The sequence below is a fragment of the Sus scrofa genome, chromosome 5 (assembly GCF_054392235.1).
Source record: "Sus scrofa isolate SSC_HxYL_T2T_F1_AM1 chromosome 5, Sscrofa_HxYL_maternal_Yorkshire_Landrace_v2.0, whole genome shotgun sequence".
Lineage (NCBI taxonomy): Eukaryota > Metazoa > Chordata > Mammalia > Artiodactyla > Suidae > Sus > Sus scrofa.
In genome coordinates this window covers 22,330,655-22,344,199 of record NC_139387.1, presented here as the reverse complement: position 1 = coordinate 22,344,199, position 13,545 = coordinate 22,330,655, and the positions used below count along the sequence as shown (strand labels likewise).

Sequence of the window (13,545 nt, the reverse complement as noted above, 5' to 3'; positions counted from 1 at the left end):
CACTGTGTATTTCCTGAACACTTCTATGCACATATGAACTCATGCTCCTCCTTGCCTGGCATTCCACACTATCACTATTACCACTACCTTAAAACAAATTTAAAAGAATTTCTCAGTTTTCCCAATATCATACGCAAATATATATATATATACACAAATGTATGTATGTATGTTTCTTACAATATGGTGTATAATCAGCATTATACTCTGGACCTTTCTTTTTACCTTGGGCACTTGACATTATGTCTTAGAAATCGAAGTCAGCCACTGGAGATATCATTCCTATAAGTGGCTTCTTATTTTTCATTTTTAAAATTTGTATTGACGTAAGGCTGATTTACAGTGTTGTGGTTTCTTCTGCTGTACAACAAAGTGATTCATTTAAATATGTACACACATATCCATTTCTTTTCCCACATGGATTATCACAGAATATTGGGTCGAGTTCTCTGTGCAGGTCCCTGTTGGCCAATCCTTCCATATACCTCAGTGCACACACGGAAGTGGCTTCTTTATATTGTAATTGACTCTAGCATTCTCTGTTGATGGAAAGTGAGGTCACTTCTGATTTGTAGCTGACACCAATCCTGAAGCCATTTATATGATTTTCAAATGTACCCTTATGTACAAAATTTTGTTATAACAATGCAGTAGGTTGCCAGAGGTTTCGAGTAAATCATATCTGTATATCTTTTTTTTTTTTCTTTATGGCTGCACCCACAGCATGTGAAAGTTCTCATTCTCAGGCCAGGGATCAAATTCATGCCACAGAAGTGACTTCAACCACAGCCGTGACTTCGGCCACAGAAGTGACAGTGAAGAATCCCTAGCTTGACAGGCCACCAGGGAACTTCCTGTGTAGTTTTATCAATACCAAATTGCTTTCCCAAAGAGCTCAAAAAATTAATATTAAAACAAGGAAAGTAAAGGAACACTTCTTTCCAACCATCTTGCCATCAGTAAATGTACCTCAGTTTAATTTTGCCAACCTGATAAGTCAGAAGCAATACTTCTCATGCTTATTTGCATTTCCCAGATTACAGTAAATATGAGCATGTTGCATATATTTATTGCAGACATGAATTTCCTCTTTCATGATTTGATATTCAAAAATTTTAATCTATTTTTTCTGATCTTATCATTAGAAGACTTGTCCTACATGTAAAGTTTTAATATTTTAGCCTTTCATAAGTCACAGAATTTTCCAATCAAATACATTTGTTTTCATTTTATTCACAACGTATTTTTAAACTTAAGTAAACTACTACTTTGTTGTACTTTCTATGTGAAACAATTAAAAAAACATGTAACAAGGACATCTTAAATTTGTACCATTTTGATATTTTTCCATGCAAAGATCACATCTCTTCCTAATCTCTAACTTTCCCAGTGATCACAAACCCGGCCCCAGGTACCAGGACACTCTAATTTGGAACTTTAAGTAAGGGGGCCAGGTCCTGAGAGGAAGCCAAAAAAGAAGCCTCAGCCTGAAGAAAGGTCTCAGAAAAGAGTACTGAGGACTTGGTTCAAAATCAGTCCCCTTGCAGCTTGTCATACACCACACCAAGCTTGCAAGATTCAGCAACAGTCCTAGACTGGGACAGTGAGGGCACATGGCTGAGTTTCATAAAAACGAGAATTAACTACACACCAACGAACAGGAGATCAGATACAGAGTTTTTAACAGAGAATAGATGTGAAGAGGGTCCTAGGGTTATGCGAGGACAAGTAGGATTTATTTTTGTTGCAAAATTATTTGCTTTTATGCTGTGGATTCAGTCATTAGGCGTGTGCATGATTTATACCCGATGATGGGAATGAAGACTGAAGAAAGGCTTCTGGGGAAACTGCCACTGCTTATTTCTGAAAATTGTGGAGCAGGATTTTGATCTTGTTAGGATCAAAGTTCAGATCTCATCCTGTTCTTCCATCAGAAAGAGGAGCTGAGAAGCACACAGGGCAGCACAGTGACTGCTCAGCATTAGAAACCTGAATGTGTGAGCCATGTACCATGTAGAGACACAGCATGCTTCTACTAGTCATCAGGACCTGTGATTCTCTCATCCGTGATTGCTGTTCAGGCTCAAATTAAATACCACCTCTTCATGGACGACTTCGATGGCTTCCAAACTAGAATAACCCTCAACTCATGAACACGTGACTGGATTCTATTTTCATCTGCCTGATATGTTATGGTCTCATTGTCTCTTTGCTTCTCTGATTTTCTGCCTCCCTTCTCAATAAATTCGCTCAAGAGAAAAAAACATCTACTTTTTTTCCAACACTGTTTCACAAGACCTAGATGAGTGCCAAGCATTAGGTAGGCTTTTGAAAAGTATGAGATGGAGTTCCTGTCATGGCTCAGTAGTTAACGAATCCGACTAGGAACCATGAGGTTGTCAGTTCAATCCCTGGCCTCGCTCAGTGGGTTAAGGATCCGGCGTTGCCCTGAGCTGTGGTATAGGTCACAGACACAGATCCCACGTTGCTGTGGCTCTGGCGTAGGCAGGCAGCTGCAGCTCCAATTACACCCCTAGCCTGGGAACTTCCATATGCCACAGATGCAGCCCTAGAAAAGGCGAAAAGACAAAAAAAAAAAAAAAAAAAGAGTTAACTACAAGTTCGAATGAATGTGTGAATGAATATAAATCCAATAAAACAAATTCAAGACAAAAGAGAAGGACTTTGAGTATTAGGGAGGGAGGATGCTGGGGAAAGTAAGCAAGATATAGATGAGATGCTGGAAGGTAAATCCTCAGGATAGGATTGTGAGGCGTGATGTAAAATAGACTAGACACAGAAGAGTTCGGAAGGCAGGAATCCTATTCACAGAATTAACTATGGAATAATTCCAAGGGTGTTTAGGTACAAAGTTTCCTTTTCATCTCTTATTTCTTTGGTCACAGTAATCTAGATATATGGAATTGCAAAAAAAAAAAAAAAGAAAGAAAGAAAGAAAATAAGCAAACACAAAACCCCAGCATGCACTTACAGGTGAAGATTGATGTTCCCCACATGAGTGAACTATAGCCATCACACAACTGGACGTAATAAACCTCACAATACTTCCTGTACTGAAAATACAAGGAAATTCTTTCCAAACCTTCCTTGTGTCCTGGTTCATTATTTTACCGTCAGGAAAGATCTCGCCTAAGCACACATTCCCTCCACCACTGGCTTTTCCTAGTTAAGCTGCAAATCCTTTCCCTAATTCTCCTTCTTTTCCCGATCCAGGCTCATCCCACTCACTGCTTTATATCATTCCCTATACCTGCCACGCTTGTTGCCACCAATTTTGAAAGGCTTCTCCAAACTAAAAACCTACAACAAACTACAAAATACCCTTCCGTGAAGCTAAGCAATCAAAAGAGTGATATTCCCAGTATTTTATCACTTTACATTTTTTTGTCTGTCTCTCTGGGAATACTTTACTGTTTTTCCTTTATGTTTTTTTTTTTTTTTGTATTCTTTTACTGAGTATGATTTTCTGAGTCTTCTGCTATTTCTTTCCTCAAGTTACTCTACCTCTCTGGATATATTGCATACTCGGTTTGCCTTTAGGTCCCATCATCCTTTGCCCCCATCCAAACTGTGCTAAACAAATGGACTTTGCTTAGATAGATTTTACAGGCTGTGCCACATTCTCAGGCTTCCATAATGTCCTTCCACAAGTTCCCAGGTGGCCCAGTATGTTAAGGATCCAGTGTTGCCACTGCTGTTTCTAGGGTCATTGCTGTGGCAAGTGTCCATCCCTAGCCCAGGAACTGCCACAGGATGCAGGTGCAGCCCAAAAAAAGAAAGAAAGAGAGAGAAAGAGAAAGAAACAGAGAGAGAGGAGGGAGGAAGGAAGGAAGGAAGGGAGGGAGGGAGGGAGGGAGGGAGAGAGGGAGGAAAGAAGAAAAGGAAGGAAGAAAAGAAAGAAAGAAAAGAAAAGTCTTTTCCTAAAAATCTGAAAACAAATACATACCAAGATTCTCCCCTTGACAACCTAAGAAATCATACCTCTAAATACTGTGTCAGTTTTACCCTGGAATACTTAGATGACTTTTCTTGTCCTCAGCCCCCTCAACCTGCACACTTTCTTTCTCAGTCTTGGATTGTCCCTTTGCCCTCCTGATCCTTTGACACCACGTCTATTACAGTGTCCTTCCTGACCCCTGAGGGCAGTGTCACTCTGAACATGGTGCCAAGTTGACCCTGAGATCCTTTCAGTCCTTCCTGCTCCCCTCCCTTGATCCTACCGCTTACCTTAGTCTTCCATCATCACACTTTCTGAATATTTACTTTGCACACGGTCAGGTGTTTGTTGAAAAACATGATCAAGACACTTGGACATGCTGGTGGTTTTTATCTGGAATTACTTTGAATTAGTCAGCAAGATTCCCAAGAAAGAGGGTTACAGATTTTGATAAGAGGAATAGAAGGGATTCTGGGTGGAGGGTAATTCACAGTGAAACTTCAAGGACCCTTCTTTATGTTCTTTTTTTAATTTTTTTACTGAGGCGTATTGGTTTTACAAGATTATTTTACTTTCAGGCAGGCAGCGTAGTGATTCAAATTTTTTAATAATTATGCTCCACTTACAGTTATAAAATATTGTCTATATTCCATGTGCTCTAAATATATCCTTGTAGCTTATTTATTTTATACTTAGTTCTTCTTACCTCTTAATCCCCTACTTCCGTGTTGCCCTCCTCACTTCCATCGCCCAAGGGTAACCAATAGTTTTTCCTTTATATCTAGAAGCCAGTTTATTTTTGTATAATCACTAGTTTATTTTTTAGATTCCACATGTAAGTAATGACATACTGTATTTGTCTCCCTCTGTCTGACTCATTTCACTAAGTATAAAAACCTCCAGGACCATCAGCGTTGTTGCAAATGGCAAAATTCATTCTCCTCCTATGGCTGAGTGGTATTCTATTACACCACCAAGTGCTCATCAACAGAGGAATGGGTAAAGAAGATGTGATATGAGACTGTTTTTTCTCCTTGGTATTTTCTTCAATCTTTTGCCAAATACTAATTGGCCAGAAGTGTGTGATACCTGTTCTTAACCCATCGTCTGTTGATGAGCACTTAGACTCGTGTATCTTGGCAGTTGTAAATAATGCTGCTATAAAGATCGGGGTGCTTAGATTTTTTGGAATTCAGGTTTTCTTTCTCTTCACTTAAATATCCTCGAGTAGAGTGGCGGAAATGGATGTTGTACTTTTATTTTTTTGAGGAATCTTCAAACCACTTTCCATGTGGCTCTACCACCAATTTGCATTCCTGCCAAGAGTGCCCTAGGGTTCTCTTTCATACTTCTTCTCCAACGCTTGTCGTTTTGGTAATAGCCATTCTGGCAGAAATGGGGTGATGTCTTGTCATTTGCATTTGCATTTCTCTGATGGTTACAGATTTAAGCATGTGTCTTTTCATGTATCTATTGGCTATATGTATTTCTTCTTTGGAAAAATGTCTATTTGGATCTTCTGCCAATTTTTTAATTAGGTATTTGATGTGGAGTTGTATAAGCATTTCATATATTTGGGATATTTACCCCTTATTGGACGTTTGATTTGCAAATATTTTCTCTCATTCATTACTTTGTCTTTGCATTCTTTCCATGGCTTAATTTACTGTGCAAAAGCTTTAAAGTTTATGTAAGTCCAATTTGTTGATTTTGTTTGTGTTTCCTTTGCCTTAGGAGGCGGATCCAATAAAGTGTTCCTACAATTTATGTGAAAGAGATTTCTGCCTATGTTTTCTTCTAGGATTTTGATGGTTTCTGCTCTTATGTTTAGGTCTTTCATCCATTTTGAGTTTATTTTTGTATGGGGTATGAGAAAGTGTTCTAATTTCATTCTTTTACCTGTAGCTGTCCAGATATCCCAACACCACTTATCAAAGAGACTATCTTTTCTCATTGTATATTCTTGCATCTTTTGTCAAATATTGATTGATCATAAGTCTCTGAGTTGATTTCTGGACAATATGCTCTATCCCACTGAACTTTATGTCTGTTTTTGTGTCAGTACCATACTCTTTTGATAACTGTAGCTGTGTAGTATAGTTTCAATTAGGCAAGGATGATCTTACTGGCTCTATTCTTGCTCTCCAAGATTATTTGCCTATTTAGGCTCTTTTGGCTTTCTACGTACATTTTTAAATCACTTCTTCTCATTCTGCAGGAAATGCCATTTATATTCTGAGAGGGATTGCCCTGAATCAGTCAATTGCCTTAAATTGTATAGTCATTTTAACAGTATGAATTCCTCCAATCCATGATTATGCTACATTTCTTTCCACCCCTTTCTGTCTTCTTCAATTAGTTACTCAGTATCATAGATTTCCAAGTACAGGTCACTTCGCCTCTTAGGGAGGTTTATTCCTAGGAATCTTATTCTTTTTGATGCCATTTTAAATGGAATTATTTCCTCAGTTTCCCTGTCTGACAGTTCCTTATTGGTGTATGGAAACACAACAGATTTCTGCATGTCAATGTTCTATTGCGCAACTCTTCTGAAGTTACTGAAGGGCTCTAGTAGTTTTCTGGTGGTGTCTTCAGGATTTTCTCTGGGTAATGTCATGCCATTTGCAAACCATGATATTTTTAGCTCTTCTTTTCCAGTTTGGATTCCTTTTATTCTTTTTCTTTGACTGATTGATGTGGTGAGGACATTCAACCCTATGTTGATAACAGTGTTATGTGTCGGCCACCTTGTCTTGTTCCTTATCTTAGAGGAATGTTTTCAGCTTTTCACCATTGAGTATGCTATTGGCTGAAGGCTTAACACATGTGGCCTTCAGTATGTTGGGATATGTTCCCTCTATAAACATTTCCCAAACAACTTTTATCCTAATTGTATGTTGAATATTGTCCAAAGATTTTTCTGCATCTGTTCATCTGATGGTTTTTATTCTTCAGTTGGCTGACCAACTGGCTGACCAATGTGCTGTGTCACACTGATGACTTACGGCTATTCTACTATCCTTGCATCCCTGGAATAAATCCCACTTGATCATGGTGTAGGACCCTTTTAATGTCATTTTGGATTAGGTTTGCTCCAATTTTATTTGGAGGGGTTGCATCTATGCTTATCAGGGATATTGGCCTATAAACACCCCTCTTCAGACTGCTTTTGCTGCATCCCATAGATTTTGGATTATTGTGGTTTCCTTTTCTTTGTCTCCAGGTGTTTTTCAGATTTCTTCTTATGATTTCTTCAAGGGTCCACTGATGTTAGTACCATTTCATTCGAACTCCACACAGTTTTGTTGTTTGCAGTTTTTTGTATTTTTATACTTTATTTCTAGTCTCATCGCATGGGAGAGGAAAAGAAGCCCAGTATCATTTCCATTTTTTAAAATTAACTAAAGCTTGTTTTCTGACTTAGTACATGATCTATTCTGAAGAATGTCCATGTGCACTTGAAGAAAAGTGAGTATGCTGCTGCTCTTGGATGGAAAGTCTCTACATTTACCTATGATGTCCATCTCATTTAATGTGTCATTTAATGTCTCTTTGTTGGTTTTTCTCTCTGGACAATCTCCGGTCATATGAGTGAAGTGTTAAAGTCCCTTCCTTTAACACTTGACATCTGGGTGCTTTGTGAATGCCTTAGATGCTTGGTGTGTATAGAGGTGATTTTACTACTTCTGTCTTGTAAACTTCCTACTGGCTTTCTATGTGATTGATTTACTGCCTGTATTATGTATTTACCATTATCAACAAGCTTTACCTCTCAGAATTTTCATGTTTCTAGTTATGACTTTTTTCTTTTTCACATACAGAAGCTCCTTTATCACTTGTTGTACAGCTGGTTTGGGGGTCATGAGCTCTTTTAGCTTTTGCTTCTCTGTAAAACTTTTGAGCCCTCCATCAAATCTGCATGAGAGCCTTGCCAGGTAGAGAATTCCTGGTTACAGGTTTTTCCCTTGCATCACTTTAAGCTAGGAATAAAAGAAAGTTTCTTTAATCTGACAAAAGGTATCTTAAAAAATACTGCATTGAATCATATATATAATGGACAATAGGTGAAATCCTTCCCCTAAAATCAGAAATTACAAGTCTTTTCCTTCTTATCACTGGCATTTTCTACCTTTCTGGTGTTTCTATCCAGTGTAGTAGGTAGGAAGTAAAGAAATGTAAAACGTTCAGAAATAATGAAGTAAACTGACTTTACATGCTGGTATATAGTTCTGTACATATAGAACCACACATATGCACAAATATATGCCAGAAACAATAAGTAAATTAAGGTCATAAGAAAGTCATCATATAAGATTCAACTGTATTTCCACTTGTGATCAAAGGATCGTATGGATATTGAAAATTTTTAAAACATTATTGGCAACAACATCATTAATATAAAATTATTGATGGATGCATTTATTGTAATTAAGACTCTCTCAGGGAATATGAAAATTCTTTTAATTATGGCAAATAACACCTAACAAATATTGATAAATTATGTTCATTTTTTTAGGAAAAAGCTATGTTAAATATCCATTTATCTATATCTTTAATTCAATCCCAGTCAATCTTTTGAGGTTTTTTTGTTGTTGTTAAAATTGACAAATAGATTCCAAAATGGATATGAAAAAATTAAAAGTGTCATGGAGACCAAAAACCTTTAAAAAGAATAACATTATAAGACTTACACAACTAATTTCCAAACTTATACAGCTTCATTACTAAATCTTGAGATTTCTGACATAAAGATAGAAAAATAGACCAATGGAGCAGAAGGAGAATCTAAAACTAACCCCACACCTATACCGTTAATTGGTTTTGACAAAAATGCTAAGGATGGAGTTCCCATCATGGCTCAGTGGTTGACAAATCCAACTAGGAACCATGAGGTTGCGGGTTCAATCCCTGGCCTTGCTTGGTGGGTTAAGGATCCAGCATTGCCATGAGCTGTGGTGTAGGTCTCAGACACCACTTGGATCCCGCGTTGCTGTGGCTCTGGCATAGGCCGGCAGCTATAGCCTCCATTGGACCCCTAGCCTGGGAACCTCCATATGCCAAGGGAGCGGCCCTAGAAAAGGCAAAAAGAAAAAAAAAATGCTAAGGATATTCAAAGAAAATATACTGAAAAAAATAATAAAACAGAAATAACTATATGATAACAAAAACCTGACACATTTTTCATACCATACACAAAATTCAAAGGCTTGACCATAAAAACTAAAATTATAAAACATCTACAAGAAAACCAAAAAGAGCATCTATCTAAATATAGGGAATGATAACATTTCCTTGACAGAAAAATAAATAAATAAATCAGAGGAAAAGGAAAATTTAAAAACTGAATTTTATCCGCAAAATCATGTTTCCTTAATCACTCAGTACATTGAATAATAGTTCATAGCAACAATATAGTCCATAATGTGGGGAGAAAAATAATCAAGTTGACCAATATCATAATGAATTGATTGTTCCACACTCTAATTGTATCTCTAAGCTTGCCTCTATAACAGGATACGCAAAGGCTAGGGTAGCATGAATGCCCAGTTAACACCCAGGACTTACACACATTTGCAGAATACTGGGGCTACCAAGAGATGTCCAATATGATCCCTTTTCCAGTGCCAGGTCATTTCACCCACAGTCATTATTAGGCCAATCCTTTCCTCTTAATATGGATGCATTTTCTCCATTATGTCCTTTCTTTTTGTTGTCTTCAGGGACAGTGTGTCCATTAATAGGGCCTGACCTGGACTTCCCCATGCATGCTCTTTTCATGAATCCAGGTGTGTCTAGGAAGCTGTGTCAGCATTCCAATCCCTTTCATAGCTAGCATTTTTTTATTCATATTTTAAGAATATTAACTCTACTCCTAAATCCCAAAGATTTTCTTAGCTGAATATAAGTAATATTTTTTGCCTAGTTACCTAGAGCCCATTTGCCTGACAATACAGGCAACTCTTGGCTGCAAGCCAACCATCTGTCATGTTGAAATGCCTCCCAGGAGGCAGAATCCTAAATCTTTGTCCACTGGTATATAAGGAACTTTCAAGTCTACTCGATGAAGAGATTGACTCTTGCTTTCTTTCCTTAGTATTTTACCATTTGCAGGAGTCTGCTTGACTCTGGCTTCCGAACAGCAACGCTGTCCTCAACTCAAGCACTTACATTGGCAATCCAATCGTTTTGTGCCCCAGACCCCCTGGGTGAGGTCACAAAATGTTTTTGAGAGGCCATTTCCCACCAACAAGTAGTAATACAATTTGTTTCTGTATGTGTGGGACTCTCCCTGAAATTTCATTCTAAGCACATTCTTAAAAACAAGTTTCCACTCAATTAGTCTTTGAAAACCACCCACTTCTCTGCTACAGACTAAGGCAGGGGCCAAAGCTTCCTGGGGGTTCTTGGGATTTGCAGAGGCTTCCAGGTGAGCTCCTGGGAAACACCTGCTTCCAAGATGCAGGCTGAGGTGATCAGGGTGGCTCTTCCAGCCCTTCCAACAATTCTAGAATCCTCTTATTCCCTGAATTAAAATTCTCATTACCTGGAAGACCAAATAAAGAAAGAAAGAAATTTCTACTCTATGAGGGAACATTTCTGTGTCACCCTCGCTGATTATCTCCCACCATTCAGAATATGACAAAAACCCATAGGTACTTAGGGCCTCGGAGGAGTCTGATGCTCTTCAATGGTGGGGCTATTTTAGCAAACATCACTGAGAAGCTAGCTATTTTTCAAATGGCCTGGGAGAAGAATATGCCCGTGGTCGATTTCATATCAAAATCCAGGAGAACTTTGCAAAGAAATCCTGTTTGATTTCTGCCCAAGGTTCATCTGCACATTTATGACAGCAGAAACTTCAGTCATATGAACAGTCAGAACCTATGGGCTCATAGGGACTGCCTGGGGCCTGCTCTCAGTAAATCTAATAAGGGTTTCTGCTTAGGATCCTACTGAAAGTCAGATTTCCACCTGGTGGCTTTGTGAGAAGAGGCTAATGGGATTCCCAGGTTAGGAGTTTGATTTCGCCAAAACCAAGAAGGGTCCTACTGGACTTTCTTACTTCTTAGCTTGATCTAAAAATTGACCACATATTGCTTAAGTTGAGAATTTCTCTGGTTGATCCAAACACATAATTCCCAGGAATTTCACAGGTGGAATTAGGCTTTGAATATGACCTGAAAACCACTGCTCTCTAGCTATCGTATGAATAGTAAGGAAAGTTAATTCTTTTTTAGTTTACTCCTATGAGAAAGCAGTTATGATTCTATGTGTTAATTTGCCCTTAGTGGTTATTAACTCAAAATCCTCCCTAACTAGATTATAGCAATATACTAATAAACTAAATATCTTTGTGTCATTATAGTCAAGCTACACAGATTTCTATCTATGTAAATTTAAATTGTACCTGGGGGAACTGAGAAACTCTTTTGGAAGGGAAAGTGTTATCAAAGGGCATAAAGGTTCACCAATCCCTCATGGTATGTTGCCCTTCCAAAACAGTCTTTTTCATGTTTTTGACCAACCCTGGCCCATAAATCTTTAATCAATAGAAATTGATAAGAGGCCAGACCAGAGTTCCAGGCAAGGTTTACTAGGGCTGTGCTGTAGCATGCAGGACTGAAAACAAAGAACAAGTACCCCTGCTTACTCCCCAAGAGGTGTTGCTTGGGTCTTTAAAAGGGGGAACACTAGACTGGTCCATGGGTTTGGCAGGGGGCATCCTTGGTGGTGCTGGAGATGGGATCATGGTCACAGGTAGTGCCAAGGTTTTGCTCCCAGCACCTCAGGGGAGGCCATTGGTTTGTGGCCTTTTTGTATCTTATGGTTTTGTATCCCATTTGTATCTTATTGTTAGTCTTTTACAGTTTCTTTGCATTCTGCTGCTGGAGGAGATGTTGTCCAGGTGCAAGCATTCCATTAAAGGATTCCAAGTCCCAGGTCCCAGCTTATCTCAATATCACATGCAGTTCAAACCATCAGGAGACACCCCTAACTTGACCTTTAATAGTCTCCTCTGCCTATTCTTAAGTGGCATAAGATAATTTTTCTTCTTTGCTGAACAGCAGAAATTGACACATCACTACATCAACTGTACTTTAATAAAAAAAATTTTAAGGGGCTTTTTCTGCCACATACAACATGAGAATGTAGTCATATGTGTGGTTTTTGATTTAGTAAGCATCAAAATCCAAACTCAACTATTTTCTTAATTAAGGGAGAGGGAGGAGCAGACAGCAAGAGGGAGGAGAGAAAAGGGAGAATTTTTTGAGAATCATCCAAGTCCATTATAAAATGATATGGAGATATTTTGCAAGAATTACTGGCTGTACTAGGAAAACACTTTCTGAACAACCAGGTATATTCTTACAGATTTGTAAATGAAATTTAAAAAGAAAACAAGCTGCTCAAATTAGAACATACCTAAATCCTCTAAACTTTTCGGTGGTAATGTTTATAACATACTAATGTGCTGCTATGAAATTGTTGGTCTAAAAACATCTAGCTAAAACCTATTAATTTAATTGCCTTTTCTCAATAAATCATTATGAGCAATGGTTCTCATCAGGTGCAGGTTGAAATAAGGAAAAGATTTAGTAAGCATCAAATTCCAACCTCGGTTATTTCCTTAAAAATGGCATTAATGTTTTCCTGGAATGTTGCACTCCTTCATTTACTGCTGGTGAGAGCTTAGGCAATTTTAAAGGTTCCATTTAGCAAGCTTCTCACAACTGGGCAAAAAGGAGCCAAGTAAATGTCCCAAGGAGGAAGAAAAAGGTACCATGCTTTGTTTTTATATGATGTCCATTCCATTAATACATTTGGTGTCAGAGCCCTCCGGCCAAAACCCACCAGGAACACGGCTAAAGTGAAAAAAACAATTGGACTTTCTACTCATTGCACTGGGGAGAACGTAAACCATGGGGAATTGCAGAGAGATGCTGTAGTCCAAAGGTGTTCGAAAGGATTTATTGCAGGATTTAGAGCTGTAGGAGGTAATTCGGGAAATGGTTTAGGAAAGGAGGCTCCTGCTCTGGATTGGTGCCTGTAAGGGAGCTTGAGTAATGCTGTGACTGGATGACTTAACAAACCTTAGCAAGAAGAAGAGATTAGAGTGAGGCTAAAGCTGTAACAGGTAATGAAGCTATAGTCATTAGCTGGCAGTGGGGATCTTTGGTATTTTCTGACTGGTTTTTGTCTTATTGAAACAAAATTATGGATTGGTCAAAATTATGAAAGTCACTGAGAGCCCTTGAGCGATGTTGGTGTTTGTGAAATTGTGTCCAACAAGAGGGCCCCATTTCCAAACTGAGAGCCCAGGTCAAACCCTAACAATTCTGAAGCCCATGTATGTCAGGCCTGTTCCCAGACCTCAGGCGCTCCCTCCCTCTTTCTTGCCAAGTTGCTGCAGGTAAGAGATAATTATGTCTCGGTTAATAATAGAGTTTGGTAGAGTCAGAGTGAACATTTGCAGCTAGGAAATGTTGATTAGTGCCTTCACATAAGAGAAAACTCTAGTCACTTGTAATATACCTAAGGATTGTGTCTTGTTTGGAAGAAAATTGGATAAACATGTAGGAAGACCA

At 38.5% G+C, this 13,545-nt stretch overlaps 1 protein-coding gene across 9 annotated transcripts in view; it reads left to right on the top strand.

The window, feature by feature from the left end:
* The window catches only part of TESPA1 (thymocyte expressed, positive selection associated 1), a 129,298-nt gene that overhangs the window by 61,821 nt on the left and 53,932 nt on the right, over nt 1-13,545 (top strand). The window lies entirely within an intron of this gene.